The sequence below is a fragment of the Pongo pygmaeus genome, chromosome 18 (genome assembly GCF_028885625.2).
Source record: "Pongo pygmaeus isolate AG05252 chromosome 18, NHGRI_mPonPyg2-v2.0_pri, whole genome shotgun sequence".
In the NCBI taxonomy this organism is placed as follows: Eukaryota; Metazoa; Chordata; class Mammalia; order Primates; family Hominidae; genus Pongo; species Pongo pygmaeus.
In genome coordinates this window covers 64,767,302-64,784,583 of record NC_072391.2, presented here as the reverse complement: position 1 = coordinate 64,784,583, position 17,282 = coordinate 64,767,302, and the positions used below count along the sequence as shown (strand labels likewise).

Sequence of the window (17,282 nt, the reverse complement as noted above, 5' to 3'; positions counted from 1 at the left end):
TTTGAGCTGTAGAGCTTGGATTGGCCAGACCCCCCAGCTTTAGCCACCCCACCAAGAGTCTGGCTGTGGTTTCTCCAGCCTCAGTCCATTGGAGTCTTCCCCTTAGAGTGGGGAAGGGAGTAGAAGCTGAGATGAGGGTCCTGGGGAGCCTTCAAGGTCAAGGCAACACAGATAGAACCAGCACTTGCTAAAGCAGGAGTTGAAGAGTAGGGGGATGGGGCAGGAAGGCAAGATAAAGAAAGAGACAGAAGCAGGGTCCTACACTGTCCTGGGAAGGAACCGCGAAGGCCACCATGGGGAGAGACTTGCTGGGAGGCGACGTTGGGATTTGCATTTGGCTGAAGAGTATAACGTGGTTAGGATGAGGAAGGGGGTGTTTCCAGCTCAGCTTCTGGAACCTCGTGCCACCTCAGGCAAAGCCATTAGTCTTATGGGATTTGGGTCTTGGTGGGACTGGACCATCTGCCACATTTTTATATAAACTCCCCCCGCCCATTCATCCCACTTCCTAGTCCAAGCCCTCCTCCTTCCCAGGACCTATGCTCCAGCTTCTGTGGCCTCCTCAGCCACTGACCCCTTATCCCTTATTAGGTGGAGACGTTCTAGAAGTACAAGGTGGTTAGGGCAGTCATGGCTGGGAGAAGCTGGCCCAGCCCTGTCTGAGACCTGTTGCCAAGTCGTGCCTGCCTAGGGGCAGAAAACCAGCCTCTACTAGAACCAGGAGTCTAGGCTGTCAGGGGCCTCCAGGGAAGAGAAGCAGAGAGGGGCAGTGGGCAGGAGCCTCAACAGATAAAGCAGGGCCTGGCAGGGCAGAGGAATGAAGGGTGACCAGGAGCAGAGCCCCTGAGCCACTCGGCTGCTAAGTCCTCAGCCCACAGCCTGCCTTAGTCCTTTCTCCCAGCCTCCAACCCGCCTTGGTCAGAAACCTGGTTAACCAAACCCTTAGCACGCCCCAGGCTCTGGAGGACAAAGGGGTGGGCAGGCTGGCTCTGGTCTCCTCCAGCGCAGTCCAGCAGCTCACTGGTACCCTCTGCTGGCTGTGTAGGGAGAGCACGGCTCTGAAGGAGCTAAAGACCAGGTAACCCACCGGCTGCTGGGTTGAGGAGGGGGGAACAGGTGTCTGCAGTAGGGGGTACCAAGTGGCAGACTCCAGGAGCCCTCACGCTCTGTCCTCTCACTGTACTTGGGTTCCTGGAGCAGAGCACTCAGCACTGACTTGTCACCTCCTTCCCTCTGTAGCTAAGAGGCTGCAGATTCCCAAGGAGCCCCTGCCCTGCACTCTGCTTCACGCCTTCACCCCCACCACGCCTCTTCTTGGCAGAATGGCAGAGGGTCCCTCTTCCTGCCAGTGGCCAGGGTCCTAGACCCCATTGCTCCCTGTCCTCAAAGACAGCAAACTTGTATTGAGTTCCTACTGCATGCCAGGTCCTGTGCTGGGCACCACAGATATAGCAACTGACTACTGGCCCCAGCAGCAAGTGTACTGGTGCTAGCCTCACCCATTGGGAACCTCAAGCCAGTATCCCTTTCCACAAGCATCTCTCTTGTGGCTGGGCCCGGTGGCTCACGCCTGTAATCCCAGCACTTTGGGAGGCCAAGGCAGGCGGATCACCTAAGGTCAGGAGTTCGAGACCAGCCTGGCCAACATGGCGAAACCCCGCCTCTACTAAAAATCCAAAAATTAGCCAGGTGTGGTGACGCATGCCTGTAGTCCCAGCTACTCAGGAGACTGAGGCAGGAGAATCTCTTGAATGCGGGAGGCGGAGATTGCAGTGAGTCGAGATTGTACTACTCACTGCACTCCACCTGGGTGACAGAGCAAGACTCTGTTTCAAAAAAAAAAAAAAAAAAAAAAAGCATCTCTCTTGCATTTTCTCCTACATTTCTCTAAAGTTGTCCATAATCACCATCACCACTCTCCCCTCCCGGCCTTTGCCTGGGACCAGCTCCCAATCGTAACCCCCTAGTCCCCAAATCCCATAGACCCATCTCTGGCTTCAGCTAATTTGTCCTCTTCAAAGCCTCGGCCCTGCTGGCCTCTCTTTCCTGCCCCAAGCCCTGTCTCCCTTGGGTGCCTGCGAAGCCACGGCTGCTGGGTTTCCTCCTACCTCACTGCCTCTCCTTCTCAGCCTCCTTCTCCAGCTTCTCTTCCTTGTGGGTGAAGCTCTGGCTGTGGAGGCCTCACCCTCGGCCCTCCCCACACCATGAGCTCATCTTTCTGCTCACGTGCTGGCGACCTCCCTGCTTGCTTTCTGGCCAAGCCCTCCCTTTTGACCACAGGCCCACATGTCCAGCTGCCCCTGGACACTTCCCTTGGACACATATAGGCCCCTCAGCCTCAGCATGTCTAAAGCTGGTCCTGGCAGCCATCATGCCACACCACATCCTCAACCTTCATGCCATGCACTGGCCTCCAAATCTCTTGCTGTGTCCCAAGCCCTGGGTTGGGTGCGGATACCTCATCATAGCCTTTATAGTAGTTGTCATTATCACCATTTTACATTCAAGGAAACTGAGGCTTCCAGAAATGAAGGGAATTGCTCAAGCTCTCAAGTTCCACTTGTGTTGGAGTCTTGGATCAGCCCCCAGGTTCAAACTCAGGTGTACCTGAACCCAAAGTCTGGGCTCTTGAGAACTGTGTTAATGCGGGGCTGTGTTGGTCACCTATGGCATCTTAGACTTCATCCTGAGGGCAAAGGAGAGCTTGGAATGGTTTTGAGCAAATGAGACCCCCATCCCAGGTGGACAGGAAATGGATCTAGGGAAGAGTGGAGGCTGACTAAATTATTATTCTCACTTTTAAGTTTTATTATGATTATTAATTTATTATTATTATTATTACTTTTAATTAGAGATGGAGTCTTGCTCTGTCACCCAGGCTGGCGTACAGTGGCACAATCATGGCTCACTGCAGCCTTGAACTCCTGGGCTCAAGCGATCCTGCCATCTCAGGCTTCCATAGCTGCTGGGACTACAGGCACTCACCACCACACCTGGCTATTGTTTTTTAAATTTTTTGTAGCGACAGGGGTCTCACTATGTTGCCCAGGCTGGTCTTGAACTGCTGGCTTCAAGTGATCCTTGAGGCTGGGAGTCTTGTTCCTGCATCCAGATGAGGGACAGAGCAGAGGTCTGTTCAAACAAACTGAGCTTGAGGCACCCCTGAACATGCAAAGGCTAAGCCCCAAGGCAGGTGGAAGCCTGTGGGCTCCAGCACATTGCTCCTGTAGTGTGGGAGCCCTGGAGGTTGCCGACTCCCCTCTGATTACCCTAGGCATGAACTGAACTCCCCCCTGCCTCCACCATTTTTCAGAGCTATCTCATCTGGGCTGGGCACCTGGAAACCAGGCCCTTCAGTTACAGAACTGAAGGAAACCTCCCCTCCAGTTACCAGAGAGAGGGGGCAGTAAGACACAGAAAGCCAGGAGCATCACTTGTGTTTTCAGCCTGTGTCTGGCACCCTCCTCTGAACTTTTACTGTCTCCAGGATTAAAGGCAGATGTTTGGGGATTAGGGTCCTTGAGTTTGGGAAACAGAGAGAGTATGCTCTGCAGGGCTTTCTGGACCAGTCCCAGGTGGAAAGCAAGCCCCAGCTGAGAGCATTTGGAGGGAGAGCTTGATAGACTCTGGATGAAATCCTTCTAGGATCCATCTTGTATCCTCCAGTGTGGTTGTGTGTTTGTGGCATGCCAGTCCTTGTGCTTAGCTTGCTTGGTCTTTATTTTATTTACTATCCTCATGTCATCACTGTGAAGTAGGTATCATTATCCTTATCCTATACATAAGGATAAGGCTACTGACCTTTTGCTATTTGCTGCTCGATTAAAAACAAGTCTCCCAATGATGGAATTAAGGCAACTTGATTGTTAAAACTCATTCCAAAGCTTGTCTCCTTACAGCTCCCATCACCCCGATTCAGGCCTTTTCTTGGCAGAACAACTGCAAAAGATACAAAAATTAGTTGCTGTTGGCTGGCTGTTTTAATTTATTTGCATATACATAATTCAGCCCCACCCCTGGTGGCTAATACGCCCCCTGGGGAAGCTGTGGCTGTCTTCTGATTGCTGGTGGGGAGGCCTGTGTGTGTTGTTTTTTTAAATAAACTAAAACCAGATGGAGGGGGGTTTTGTTCACAGCCTTGCCTACAATTTTCTTCAGCGAATTCCTTGAAAAGTCAACCACCTATGAGTGGTGCCTCTGCTCCGTGGAGGTCCCTCACCGCTGGTATGCAAATATCGAGCAGGGTTGATATTTCTCAAAGAGAAGAAAAAGAGCTTCTTGGCCTGAGGGCTTTCCAGAATGCAGGGTCATCTCCTGGTTGCCCCCAGTTTTAGGTCTGTACTTACAGTTAATGTCCTCGCTCTCCTTCCCCCTTGTGTTGGGAGTGGGCTGGGGCAGGGGAGTCTTGGGCCGGGCTTGAGTCAAATCACCTAGACCAACCACTTGGTATAAAAATGTGAATTCCAGACCCCCACCTATACCCCATTTGCAGCACTGACCTCCGGCATGAGACCCCAACTCTCCAGCTGGGTTGATTTTTGCAGTCAGTGGAGGGGTTATTCTCCCAAAGGGGCCCAAGCCACTCCAGCTTCCATCCTGGGAAGGCCAGAAGCTGGAGGTGGTTATCGAAATATTTTTAACCGCCAGCCAGGTCCAAGGCTTTGTAATGCCCCGGGAGCCCTCATTAAGTGATTCCTTGCTCAGAGAAATGAGGCGAGTGTACCCACTGGTCACCCTGCCAGAGGTTTAGTATTTTTTCTTTGGAACGTGAATTGGGCATTGTCGTAGTGAAGTGTGACCCAGTCCCCAGGCAGGAGAGAGCACTTCTTTCCCAGCTCTGACCTTCATTCCTAGCTCAAAACACCTTTCTTTTGGATCCCAAGCTTTTTCAGATAATTGTGTCAGGTTACATAAGGCTCTGAGATATGAACACTCAGAGGAAATTCCGGTGAGAGCAGGTCTGAGAGGTTCCGGCACATAATTTGCTTTAAAGTATTCGAGGAAAACTTCAGGTGTCTGAGGCCAGCACATTTTTGAAATAAAATAAGCCAACAACTTTGCATGGATGTGCCATTCCCCATAGAAATGAGCGAGCAAAAAGACAGATTTCATACTGAAAGGAAATACCCCTCCCCAGGGAGCCTGTGCAGGGGCGGGAGGGGGCTGGTGGGGGAGAGGCGGGAGTCAGTTGCAAGAGAACAGCTTGGACCAGGCTGCCATTGAAATGGAAATCTTCACCAGCCAGGATCACTTTTTCCCCCCTTTCTGCATCTTAGGTGACACGTGGTAAATACAAGACTTCAGTTTTCCAAGAAACATAAAATAAAAACTGAATTACTGGCAGAGAATCTTTAAAATCTTTGGTTCCTAGGACTCTGCGGGCACATTTTCCACACACCATGATTTTTATTTCATTTGCCTCTGAGGGGCGGCCCTCCAGCAGTTCTGTTGCATAAGGTACTGTTTCCAAACACCTTGTCCCCAACTGGTGACACAGAGTAAGTTTTATCTAGGTCTGAGAAGAGTTCTGGAAGAGTGACATCATGTTCCAAGTCGCACCGGTTACAATCAACAGTAGGAAGGTTGCCAAAGATCTCACCAAGGAAGCTGAGAGAATATTTTAAATACTAAATGGCACTTCTTTCTTAAAGCATGAAGTGGTTGTAAAAATCACTTAACAGGGAAGAAAATTAATGGGAGGAAAGTGCCTTGAATGCAGCAAATTTTACAAAAAGCTTAACAGGAGACGTGGAAAAAATAGATTTACTATGTTGAAGAGGTGGGATAATATAAGAAAGTCCATTTTTACACAAAAACAATTTGGTTATTTACACAAGGCTTCACAGAAGAATTCCTATAAGTAGCGCTATCCTTTTTTATTCTTCATGTGTTTGACCTTTCTTTCTTTATGATTATTATTTTTAGAGACAGAGTCTTGCTTTGTTGCCCAGGCTACAGTGGTGCAGTCACTCATAGGTCACTGCAGCCTCGAACTCCTGGGCTCCAGGGATCCTCCCCTTCTCAGCCTCCTGAGTAGCTTGGACTACAGGCATGTGTCATCATGCACCGCTAATTTTTAAATTTTTTTGTAAACACAGGGTCTTGCTATGTTGCCCAGCCTGGTCTTGAACTCCTGGGCTCAAACAATCCTCTCACCTTGGCCTCTGAAAGTGCTGGGATTACAGCAGCCTCAACACACATTTCTTGAGTGCTTAATATGTTCTGGGCTTAGTATGTTCTGGGCTTAGTAAGTGCTGGGATTACAGCAGCCTCAACACACATTTCTTGAGTGCTTAGTATGTTCTGGGCTTAGTATGTTCTGGGCTTAGTAAGTGCTGGGATTACAGCGGCCTCAACACACATTTCTTGAGTGCTTAGTATGTTCTGGGCTCTGTGCTAGGGAAGCAATAGTAAACAATACAAACATTATTCCTCCCCTGTGGGAGGAATAATAATTCCCTCCTGTAGGAGGAATAATAATTCCCTCCTCTTCTGTCTGACTGGAGGGACAGGCCCTTATCAGATCATTACACAATCAAGGAGACCCGGACAGAAGGAACGAGAAAGCAGAGTCCCATGGTGCTATGGGAGTGATGGTCTCTATTCTGGGGACCACAGAGGGCTTTCCCAGAGGAAGTTAAGTTTCCAGGTAGTGTGAGCTTCAAATGCAAAGGCCGTGGGATAGACAGAGCTGTGGTCAGCCTGAGCCAGGGGGCATGCAAGGTCCTGGAGACTGCGGTGGCCACAGTGAGGAGGAGGTTTCTATTCCAATTTCATGGTATATGGAAATACCTCTCCCTAAGGAGTGGGGAGTGTTGTCGAGGGTTGTAAGCGGGAAGTAAAAGAATCAGCTTGGCGTGGGTTTTTAAAATTTTGTTTTTGTTCTAAGACAGCCACAGGCTGTAAGGAGAATGGACTGATAGGGGTGGGGACCGGGACAGGGAGGGCCGTGGAAATCAAGAGCCAGTCAGAAGGCCAGGGCAAGAGATGCTGGTGGCCATGAAGACAAGCCAAGTGGATGGGCTGAGTCATCCAGGGCCCATTGGAGAGGGTATTGTGACCCAGACGAAGTGGGCCCAGAGAGTGAGAGCTGTGGCTGATCATCTCCCACCCAGTCTAATTTAATAATTAAATTTAATTCCACTCATTGATGATGCAGACAGCATCACTTCCTGGTAGAAAGACAAGGACGGTCTGGATGGGAGGCACCCGTGACTACTACCCATCGAGCACTCTTTGGGTGCTCTATACGCATGGCCACATTTTCAGGCCTCATCACAGCCCTAGGCAGTAGCTATTGTTACCCCCATTTCAAATAAAAGCAAATTGAGATTATTAAAGTTGAAGAATTTATGGCCGAGTGCAATGGCTCATGCCTGTAATCCCCAGCACTTTTGGAGGCTGAGGCGGGCGGGTCGCCTGAGGCCAGGAGTTGGAGACCAGCTTGGCCAACATGGTGAAACCCTGTCTCTACTAAAAAAAAAAAAAAAAAGCAAAACGAAAACAAAAATTAGCCAGGCATGGTGGTGGGCACCTGTAATCTTAGCTACTCAGGAGGCTGAGGCAGGAGAATCGCTTGAACCTGGGAGGTGGAGGTTGCAGTGAGCCGAGATTGTGCCACTGCACTCCAGCCTGGGTGACAAAGCAAGAAGCCGCCTCAAGAAAAAAAAAAAAAAATTACCCAAGGTCACCATCTTATAACTGGCACCATTAAGATTGAACCACTAACCTGCCCTGGGACAGGTGAATAGTGCCCGGAACCCTGGGATCACACTGACTCTAATTATGGACGTATCTGTCGGTTCAGGCCCAGGGTGGGCTGATCCGGCTTTGCCCCTGTGGAGTCTCCTCTGGCAGCTCCCCGGAGCCCTGTAGGTCAGCTCACATGTGTGTGTGCACACCTGGAAAACCACAGTTAGCCTTTTTCTCTCTGTGGCCCCTGGCTGTTCTATCCTGGGCAGACCTGCCTTGCAAATCACTGGCTGCAGCTCTGGCTAGGAACAAGTCCTGCCCAAGGGGCTGACTTCTATAAAATGGTCTCAAGTTTTCATAGAAATTGGCCAGGTTGGGGAGGGGGTGTTGTCGGGAGGAGCTGGAACAACACAAGTTAAAGAGAACCCTGTGGGAAGAAGCCTGAGGGTGAAAACAGATGTTGCCGGTTCCAGGAGCTGCAGAATCGTCACAGAGGACAGGAAGAAGCTCCACATACCAGAAGCCTGCCCAGCAGGGCATTGGAAGCCACACTTTGTCATTTCAGTTGATCCTAAGGGCAAAAGGGAGCCCTGGAATCTCTTAAGCAAGGTTGATGAGGTGGTGTTTTCACATTAGAAAGATTTCTCTGGCACCTGCCAGGCAACGTGTGACTTTCCTCAGTCGGTGATGCCCTGCGCAGTGTCAGCTTCTGGATTGGGGACTACACAAGGATCACAGACTCAGAAAGAGCATGATCAATTTGAGGTCAGGAGTTCGAGACCAGCCTGGTCAACCTGGTGAAACCCCAACTCTACTAAAAATACAAAAATTAGCTGAGTGTGGTGGTGCACGCCTGTAATCCCAGCTACTCAGGAGGCCGAGGCAGGAGAATTGCTTGAACCTGGGAAGTGGAGGTTGCAGTGAGCCAAGACTGCGCCACTGCACTCCAGCCTGGGTGACTTCATCTCAAAAAAAAAAAAAAAAAAAAAAAAAGCAAAGCATGATCAAACTGCCTATGCTTTTCAAAAGCAGATTTGGGGTGAGAGAATCATCTTCTCACAGAGCCTGGCTTGGGGTCATGCAAAAAGATGTCAAGGGAGGACAGGCGCCATGGCTCACGCCTGTAATCCCAGCATTTTGGGAGGCTGAGGTGGGCGGATGGCTTGAGCTCAGGAGTTTGAGATCAGCCTGGGCAACATAGCAAGACCCTGTCTGTACCACAAGTACAAAAAAAAAAAAAAAAACCCGAGCCGGGTGTGATGGTGTATGCCTGTAGTCCGAGCTACTCATGAGGCTGAGGTGGAAGGATCGTTTGAGCCCAGGAGACGGAGGCTGCAGTGAGCCGAGATCACGGCACTCTGCTCTAGGCCGTGTGACAGAGAGAGAACTCATACCCCGTCCCCTCAACCATCCCTGCCCCGCCCACTCAAAAAATAAAAGATGTCAAAGGAATCTGAGCTGTCTCTTGGATTTTTGTTTCAATTGAAAACAGCTTTCACTGGGCATATATATGTGCACTTAACCCTGTTTGCAAACCACTGTATCCATTTCCTATCGCTGCTGAAACAAATGACTGCCAGTTGTGTCGTCTTGACAGTTCTTGAGGTCAGAAGTTGGAAATGGGTCCCCTTGGGCTAGAGTCGAGGTAACAGCAGGCTGATTCCTTCTGGAGCCTCTAGAGGAGGGTCTGCCCCCTAGGCTTTTCCAGCATCTAGAGGCTGCCTGAATTCCTTGGCTCAGGCCCCTTCCTCCATCTTCAAAGCCCACAGTGTAGCACCTTCAAATCTCTCTGACCTCTGTCGTTACGTGGTCCTTCTCCCATGTGACCCTCCTGCCTCCCTCTTATAAGGACCTTTGTGACTACATTGAGCTCACTCAGATAACCTGGGATAATCTCTTCCATCTTGAGATCTTAACTTCATCTCATCTGCAAAATCCCCTTTGATATATCACGTAACACATTCGAAGGTTCCAGGGATTAGGGCGATGACATCTTTGTGGAGCTATTATTGAGACTACCACCTCCTCTAACAAATAAAGAGAAGGAAGGATAGTCTGGCAACTGAGAAGAGGATGGGCCGGAAGTGGGCAGGCTGATGTTAGGGAGAACTGGAGGCTGCTGCAGGCTCAGCAAGGAAGATGCTGGTGGTCTGGGCTGGGGTGGAATAGGAAGAATGGACACAGAATGTGTTTCAGAGTGAGGGCAGCCTGGTCACAGGCACTATCTGGTTTAGGTGGGCAAGGACTAGCAGGAGAGACACGGGAAGATGCCTAAGCGTATAGATGGGCTCACTGGGTAGATGGTGGTGCCCTTCAGAGGGCCCAAGGGGAGGAGCAGGTTTGTGGCAAGGACAAAGAGGGCATGTGGGGATGTGTTACATCCCAGACGCCAATGGGACATCCAGGAGAGAAGCCCCTGAGTCAAGTGGATCCAGGGTATTTTGGGTCCCTCCCCTTATTATGGGAATATTTGGACTCATCTTTCACTTTGTTTTTTAATTTTTATTTGTATTTGCATTTATTTATTTATTTAGAGACAGAGTCTTGTTCTGTCGCCTGTAAGGAGTGCAATGGCACAATCTTGGCTTGCTGCAACCTCTGCCTCCTGGGTTCAAGCGATCCTCCCACCTCAGCCTCCCGAGTAGCTGGGATTACAGGTGCAGACCACCATGTCCGGCCAATTTTTGTATTTTTGATAGAGACAGGATTTCGTCATGTTGCCCAGGCTGGTCTCAAACTCCTGACCTCTAGTGATCTGCCTGCCTTGGCCTCCCAAAGTGCTCAGATTACAGGTGTGAGCCACCATGCCCAGTCCCACCTTGTTTTTTTAAAACATTTATTTATTTATTATTATTTTTTAAAGAGATAAAATCTGACTGGGCACAGTGGCCCATGCCTGCAATCCCATGGTGGCAGGCAACTGTAATCCCAGCTACTCAGGAGGCTGAGGCAGGAGAATCGCCTGAACCCGGGAGGTGGAGGTTGCAGTGAGCTCAGATCGCGCCACTGCACTCCAGCCTGGGAGACAGAGCGAGATTCCGTCTCAAAAAAAAAAAAAAAAAGAGAGAGGTAAGATTTTTTTTTTTTGTGACAGAGTCTCACTCGACTCTGTCACTCAGGCTGGAGTGCAGTGGTGCGATCTTGGGTCACTGCAACCTCTGCCTCCTGGGTTCAAGCCATTCTCTTGCCTCAGCCTCCCCAGCAGCTGGGACTACAGGCACGTGCCATCACGCCTGGCTTACTTTGTACTTTTAGTAGAGATGGGGTTTCACCATGTTAGCCAGGATGGTCTCGATCTCCTGACCTTGTGATCCACTTGCCTCGGCCTCCCAAAGTGTTGGGATTACAGGCGTGAGCCACTGAGACCAGCTGAGAGATAAGATCTTACTCTTACCCAGGCTGGAGTGCAGTGGCATGATGGTAATTCACTGCAGTCTTGAACTCCTGAACTCAAGTGATTCTATTCTCCTGCCCCAGCCTCGTGAGTAGCTGGGACTATAGGCACAGGCCACCAGCCCCAGCTATTTTTTTCATCTTTTGTAGAGATGGGAGTCTCTCTATGTTTCCCAGGCTGGTCTCAAACTCCTGGCCTCAAGTGATTTTCCTGCCTCAGCCTCCTTAAAGTGCTGGGATTACAGGTGTGAGCCACTGCATCCAGCCTCATCCTCCACCTTGATTTCTGGGTCATGATCTCTGTTTGACCTGAAGTTTTCCAATTCCAGATAAGAGTTAAGTAGTCAGCTTGTACTCTGAAGCCAGAATAGCATTGATATTTATCTCACATTGAGTTTGAGTTTATCAGTCTTGAAAACAAGAATTTAAGTAATAGGTTATGTCACTTGCACAAGGACCCACACACCTGTCATGTGACAGAGCAGGAGTAGTTATGTTGCCTAATAAAACATACAATAAGTATGCTTGTGACTTATACATTTTAGAGATAAGGATGTTTTCTTTCCCTATCTGTCATATCTGCCTTGGAGATGTGCACAGGACAGATAGCAGAAGACAAAGTGTCTTCCTGTCTTTTGAGAAAGCCTGAGCTCATAGAAAATTCCATTCTGAGTGTCCCCAAGAGAAGAGGAGAGGGGACTTTTAGGGAAACCAAGTTAGCAGGGAAGTCTCCCAGCTAGAGAAAGGGAAGGGAGGCTGCAGGCTATGGAGCAGAGGAAGCAGGTGTCTGTCCCTGGTAGCCCCAGGGAGAGGCAGGGGCCTCATCAGGGATGGCCTCATAGAGCCCAAACCTGAAAATCTTTGTGGACTGGAGCAATGGCTGTGGCCTCAGTACCAGACAAAACTCTGACCAGAGGGTTTTTTGCTTGTTTGTTTTTGATTGTTGTTTTTTGCTGTAGGAAAACATGAGTCCTTTGGAATTACCTAGCTAAGAGGAGTCCAGTGGAGACTGAGACTGAATTTCTTGGCCGGGCAGGGGCTCACGCCTGTAATCCTAGCACTTTTGGAGGCTGAGGTGGGCGGGTCGCTTGAGTTCAGGAGTTGGAAACCAGCCTGGGCAACATGGCAAAACCACGCCTCTACAAAGAAATGCGAAAATTAGTCGGGCGTGGTGGTGCTCGCCTGTAGTCCCAGCTACTCTGGAGGCTGAGGCGGGAGGATCGCCTGAGCCCAGGAGTTCGAGGCTGCAGAGAGCCGTGATCGTGCCACTGCACTCCAGCCTGGGTAACAGAGACCAGTTTAAAAAATAGAAAAAGACTGAATTTCCCATCAGCCTGGAAGATTGGGGCTTGATTTTTGCTTGATTTAAAGGCAATAAATACATGAGATATTTTGTGCTTCTTATTTTAAGCTCTTACACTTCTCGCTTTATATTCTGGGGTACCTGCATTTTTAGTGGTGTAATTTATTTGTCTTGATCTGTTTGCCCCTTAACCTGTAAGCTCCCGGAAGGGTCGGGATATCATGGATGTTCCAGCACATATGCTCATTGAAGTGTGCAGGTTGACTGGGGTTGGGGTAGGTCTCTTCTTGAGAGCGGTGGTCTCAGGACGGAAACTGGAAGGGGGCGCTTTTGAGATGTTAGGATTTCGGGGAGACACGCTGTGACTCGGGAGTAGGGAAAAGTGGATTTTCTAGACGAAAGGTTACGAAGAATCTGGGAATGGGCCGACTGGGGCACCAAGGGGGTCCCTGGCAAGCCCCGCCCCGGCAGGGGGACCGGCGCGGAGTGACGCAGCGCGGTTTGGCCGCTGTGGGGCGCCGTAGCCCGCGCCGTTGTCAGGGGAACGGGCCCAGCGCCGGACGAGGCCCAGCCAGTCTGGGTCTGGCCTGGCCGCCCCTCCAGCCTGCTGGAGCCGGAGCCGGAGCCGGAGCCAGAGCTAGAGCCCGAGGACTCACCGGCCCAGTCTCCGTCCGGGATGAGGCCCCGCTCCCGGGCGCGTTGCCGCCCAGTCCCGGGGACCGTCCCTACCGCGAGGGTCTGAGGCGCGGCTGCCCCGGGGAGGGTGGAAGGCCAGGCGTGGGGCCCGAACCTCTGGCTGACCTTGGCAGGGCCCATCTGGCACGGCCTCCGCGGCGCGCAGGTGAGGAGTCCCCGCCCGGTTTCTCACCTCGGAGCCTGGCTTGAGCCACGGAGTAGCGCATGCTGCCGCCTGGCCGGCTTTGGGCTCGCTTCCGCCTGGAGCCGGTGGCCTGCGTTCCAGGGCCCGGGCAGAAACGCGGGGCTTCCTTTTAGCATGCATCAAGTTCACAGATCTTCCTTGAGCGCTTACTCTTTGCCAGGCTCTGTGCCAGGCGTGGGCACAGAGGACTCCGCACAGACGTGGCCCGTCTCCAGAACCCAGAGCATTAAGGAAGGGGGCTGGGAAGCGGATGTCATACATGACTAAAGTGATTTCAGGTCGGGTTAGGCTCTCTGGTATTGAAATGGAGGGGTTGGTCATGGAGGGTCTGCTTTAAAAGGAAACCATGGGAAGAGTTTTAGTTTTTTCTTTTTTTTCTTTGAGACGGAGTTTCGCTCTTGTCACCCAGGCTGGATGGAGTGCAGTGGCACGACTCGGGTCATTGCAACCTCCGCCTCCCGGGTTCAAGCCATTCTGCTGCCTCAGCCTCCCGAGTAGCTGGGATTACAGGCGGCCGCCGCCATGCCTGGCTAAGTTTTGTGTTTTTAGTAGAGATGGGGTTTCACCATGTTGGCCAGGCTGGTCTCGAACTCCTGACCTCAGGTGATCCACCTGCCTCGGCCTCCGAAAGTGTTGGGATCCGTTCCCGGCCAATTTTTTATTTTTTGGAGACAAGGTCTCCCTTTGTCACCCAGGCTGGAGTGCTGTGGTGTGAACATGGGTCACTGCAGTCTCCGTCTCCCGGGCTCAAGTGATCCTCCCATCTCAGCCTCCCAAGTAGCTGAGACTACAGATACCTGCCACCACACTCAGCTAATTTTTTAAGGTTTTGGTAGAGATGAGGTCTTACTATTTTGCCCAAGCTGGTCTCGAGCTCCTGGTCTCAAGGGATCCTCTTGCCTCAGCCTCCCAAAGTGCTGGGATTACAGGTGTGAGCCACTGCAACCGGCAGAAGAGTTTTTTATGTTTTGTTTATTTTTATTTTTATTTTTGAGACGGAGTCTCGCTCTGTCACCCAGGCTGGACTGCAATGGCACAATCTCGGCTCACTGCAACCTCCACCTCCTGGGTTCAAGCGATTCTCCTGCCTCAGTCCCCCGAGTCGGGGATTACAGGCGCCTGCCACCACACCCAGCTAATTTTGTTATTTTTAGTAGAAACAGGATTTCAACATGTTGGCCAGGCTGGTCTTGAACTCCTGACCTCGGGTGATCCAGCCGCCTTGGCCTCCCAAATAAGAGTTTGAATGAGTTTCACGTTTGAAAAGCTCACTTCACTCTGGCTGCTGAGCAGCATGGTTGTGACAGACATACCGGGAAGTCAGCTGAGGGCCATCCTAGTTCTGCCAATCTAGCTGTGCCTCCTAAAATAACTCATTTAGTGTCTCTGAGCCTCAGTGTCCTCATGATGGGAGTGGGTGTTCTGCATGTTTTTTATGAGGAAGTGAGAGGCCAGTCACATCTGAAATCAGTGACTACAGGGATCTACAAGAACAGTTGGAAATGATAGGACCTTCCCTAGAGCTCTATGAGGATTGAATGAGTGAATTCCATTGAAGCAGTGCCTGGCACAGAATAAGTGCCCTCTAAATGCTGGTGTTGGTTATTATCATGGAAACACTGTAGGAGAGCGATGCTGGAGGTTTGGATTGGGGTAATGACAGCAGAGATGGTAAAAAAGTGGCTTGACTTCCTTTACTGAAGGAGAGCTGGGTTCAGACACGGGTGAGGGGTGGTCTCTGCTTTTGTGGAACTGGTGGTTCACTGTGGGAGACGGGTTTGTAAACAGATAATCACCATGAGTTGCAGTAAAAGCAACAGTGGTGCTTAATTAGCCAGGTTGTTTTGTTTTGTTTTTGTTTTTCTTTCTTTGTTCTGTCACAACTTTGTTCTTAATGACTGTTGCGTGGTGGGTGCTCCCCAAGGCTGGCTCCTGCAGTCATATGAGTTGATTTCCTGGTTGAAATCAACAACCTTGGCCTCTCTTCATTGGCCTTGTTTCTATTCTGTGTTACTCCCTCCTTCTTGTACCCTTTCCTTGGCTTCATTTGGATCCCAAACAATTTGCAGTGGTTGCTTCAGGAGGAGAATGGCACAGAAAATGTTTGCAAACCATGTCAACTCAGGAATAATTGGGGTTTCAAGCTTTTCTTGCCATAGCATCAGACTTTTTTTTTTTTTTTTTTGAGACAGAGTCTCGCTCTGTTGCCCAGTCTGGAGTGCAATGGCATGATCCTGGCTCACTGCAAACTCCACCCCCTGGGTTCAAGAGATTCTTCTGCCTCAGCCTCCCCAGTAGCTGGGATTACAGGCACCCACGACCATGCCCAGCTAATTTTTGTATTTTTAGTAGAGACAGGGTTTCACCATGTTGGCCAGGCTGGTCTCGAATTCCTGACCTCAGGTGATCTGCCCGCCTCGGCTTCCCAAAGTTCTGGGATTACAGGCATGAGCCACTGTGTCCAACCAGCATCAGACTTCCACCTGTTGTTTATGAGAGAGAAAGCGAGGGCCCAGCCACATCTGAGACCAGTGACTTGAGAGGTCTTTGGGAACAGCTTGAAGTTCCAGTTTACTTTTTGGTAGTTGTGTGATGTGCATCCGTTAGTTGAGCTAGAGCTGCTTCTCAGAATTTTAAGGCCAGAGACTTCTCTGGCACCTGTGAGGAATTTTAATAAACAAACTACTCGTCCCTAAAGAATCTTTTGTAAATGACTTTTTGCACTGTAAAAAACTGTGTACCGTGAAGTGTTTTCTTTCTAGCTTCCCTTAGGTAGTTCAACTGGGCATCTGTTAAATCTCAGTGAGAATTATTTCAAAAGCAGATTCTGGGGGAAACAGAAAGTTCATTTAGGAATACTCATAGATAGAAAATCTCCCGACTGGGCACGGTCGTTTACACCTGTAATCCCAGCACTTTGGGAGGCCAAGGTGGGAGGCTTGCATAAACTCACCAGTTTGAGGTTACAGTGAACGATGATCGCACCGCTGCACTCCAGCTTAGCCAACAAAGCAGGATCCTGTCTCTTAAAAAAAAAAAAAGTAGGCTGGGTGCAGTGGCTAAGAGGCCGAGGCGGGTGGATCACCTGAGGTCAGGAGTTCGAAACCAGCCTGGCCAACGTGGTGAAACCCTGTCTCTACTAAAAAAAATTCAAAAAGTAGCCAGGCGTGGCGGCGGGCACCTGTAATCCCAGCTACTCGGGAGGCTGAGGCAGGAGAATCACTTGAACCCAGGAGGCAGAGGCTGCAGTAAGCCAAGATCGCGCCACTGCACTCTAGCCTGGGCAACAAGAGCGAAACTCCATCTTAAAAAAAAAAAAGAAGTGAAAGAAAAGAGAAGAAAATCTCTCACATGGAAACCACAAGTCCTCTAGCAAAAGGACAAGATGCATGGGAACAAAAGTTTCCTGTGGAGTGCACTTTCCCTTCGGGTTCTGGGAATCTCAGGTAGCTGAGTTGGCTGTGGCCAAGGATGAAGCAGGTCCTGCCTAGCAGCTCCTCTGTTGTGTTGTCTGGTTGTGTGATTCCAGCTTTGACAAGATCCCTAACAGTTCATAGGAAGTTCTGTGGCTTTTCCTCATAGCTCTGCAGCCGAGCGTCTTAGAATTGCTTTCAAGAGTGAGAAAACATTTCACTAAAACCAAGCCCCCTTGTTAGGCAGGAATTCTTTGTCTGGCATGATAACAGGGCTCTAGATCACACGACTGTGTTTCGTCCACAAGGCAGCTCAGTGGGGCCAGGAAGGCAGGAGGTGACATCCCCTAATCATTTATTATTTGACATACTTTTTTTTTCAAAAGCAGTACATGCTCGTGATAAAAATATATATATATTTGAACAGTTCGAAGGAGTACCAGGAAATGCAATTTCTGTCTTACAGCTCTTGGACCACTAGATCTCCTTCCTAGGGGTTGCTCCTGTGTTTGGTTCCTTGCATTTCATTCTGGAGAAAATCTGTGCATATAGGAATGTAGATGTCTACCCATCCCCGCCGCCTTTTTTTGTTTTTTGTTTT

The 17,282-nt window shown here is 50.1% G+C and overlaps 1 protein-coding gene and 1 long non-coding RNA gene across 5 annotated transcripts in view; one reads left to right on the top strand and one right to left on the bottom strand.

The window, feature by feature from the left end:
- Positions 1-2,902: 2,902 nt before the first annotated feature.
- Positions 2,903-13,370, bottom strand: LOC129015628 (uncharacterized). The gene is made up of 3 exons (XR_008494628.2): positions 13,257-13,370; positions 3,802-3,939; positions 2,903-3,102 (listed from the first exon to the last, which is right to left on the bottom strand). It is a non-coding gene; the product is annotated as an uncharacterized LOC129015628 (long non-coding RNA).
- Positions 12,906-17,282, top strand: part of ZDHHC1 (zinc finger DHHC-type containing 1) — a 22,056-nt gene continuing 17,679 nt past the window's right edge. For 2 of the 4 annotated variants that reach the window (XM_054453935.2, XM_054453930.2), the window contains exon 1: positions 12,906-13,229. The gene's annotated coding sequence lies outside the window, so the exon portion shown is untranslated. Of the gene's footprint in view, positions 13,547-17,282 lie in introns of all 4 variants that reach the window. The other 2 variants (XM_063655263.1, XM_054453937.2) reach the window with 2 other exon arrangements.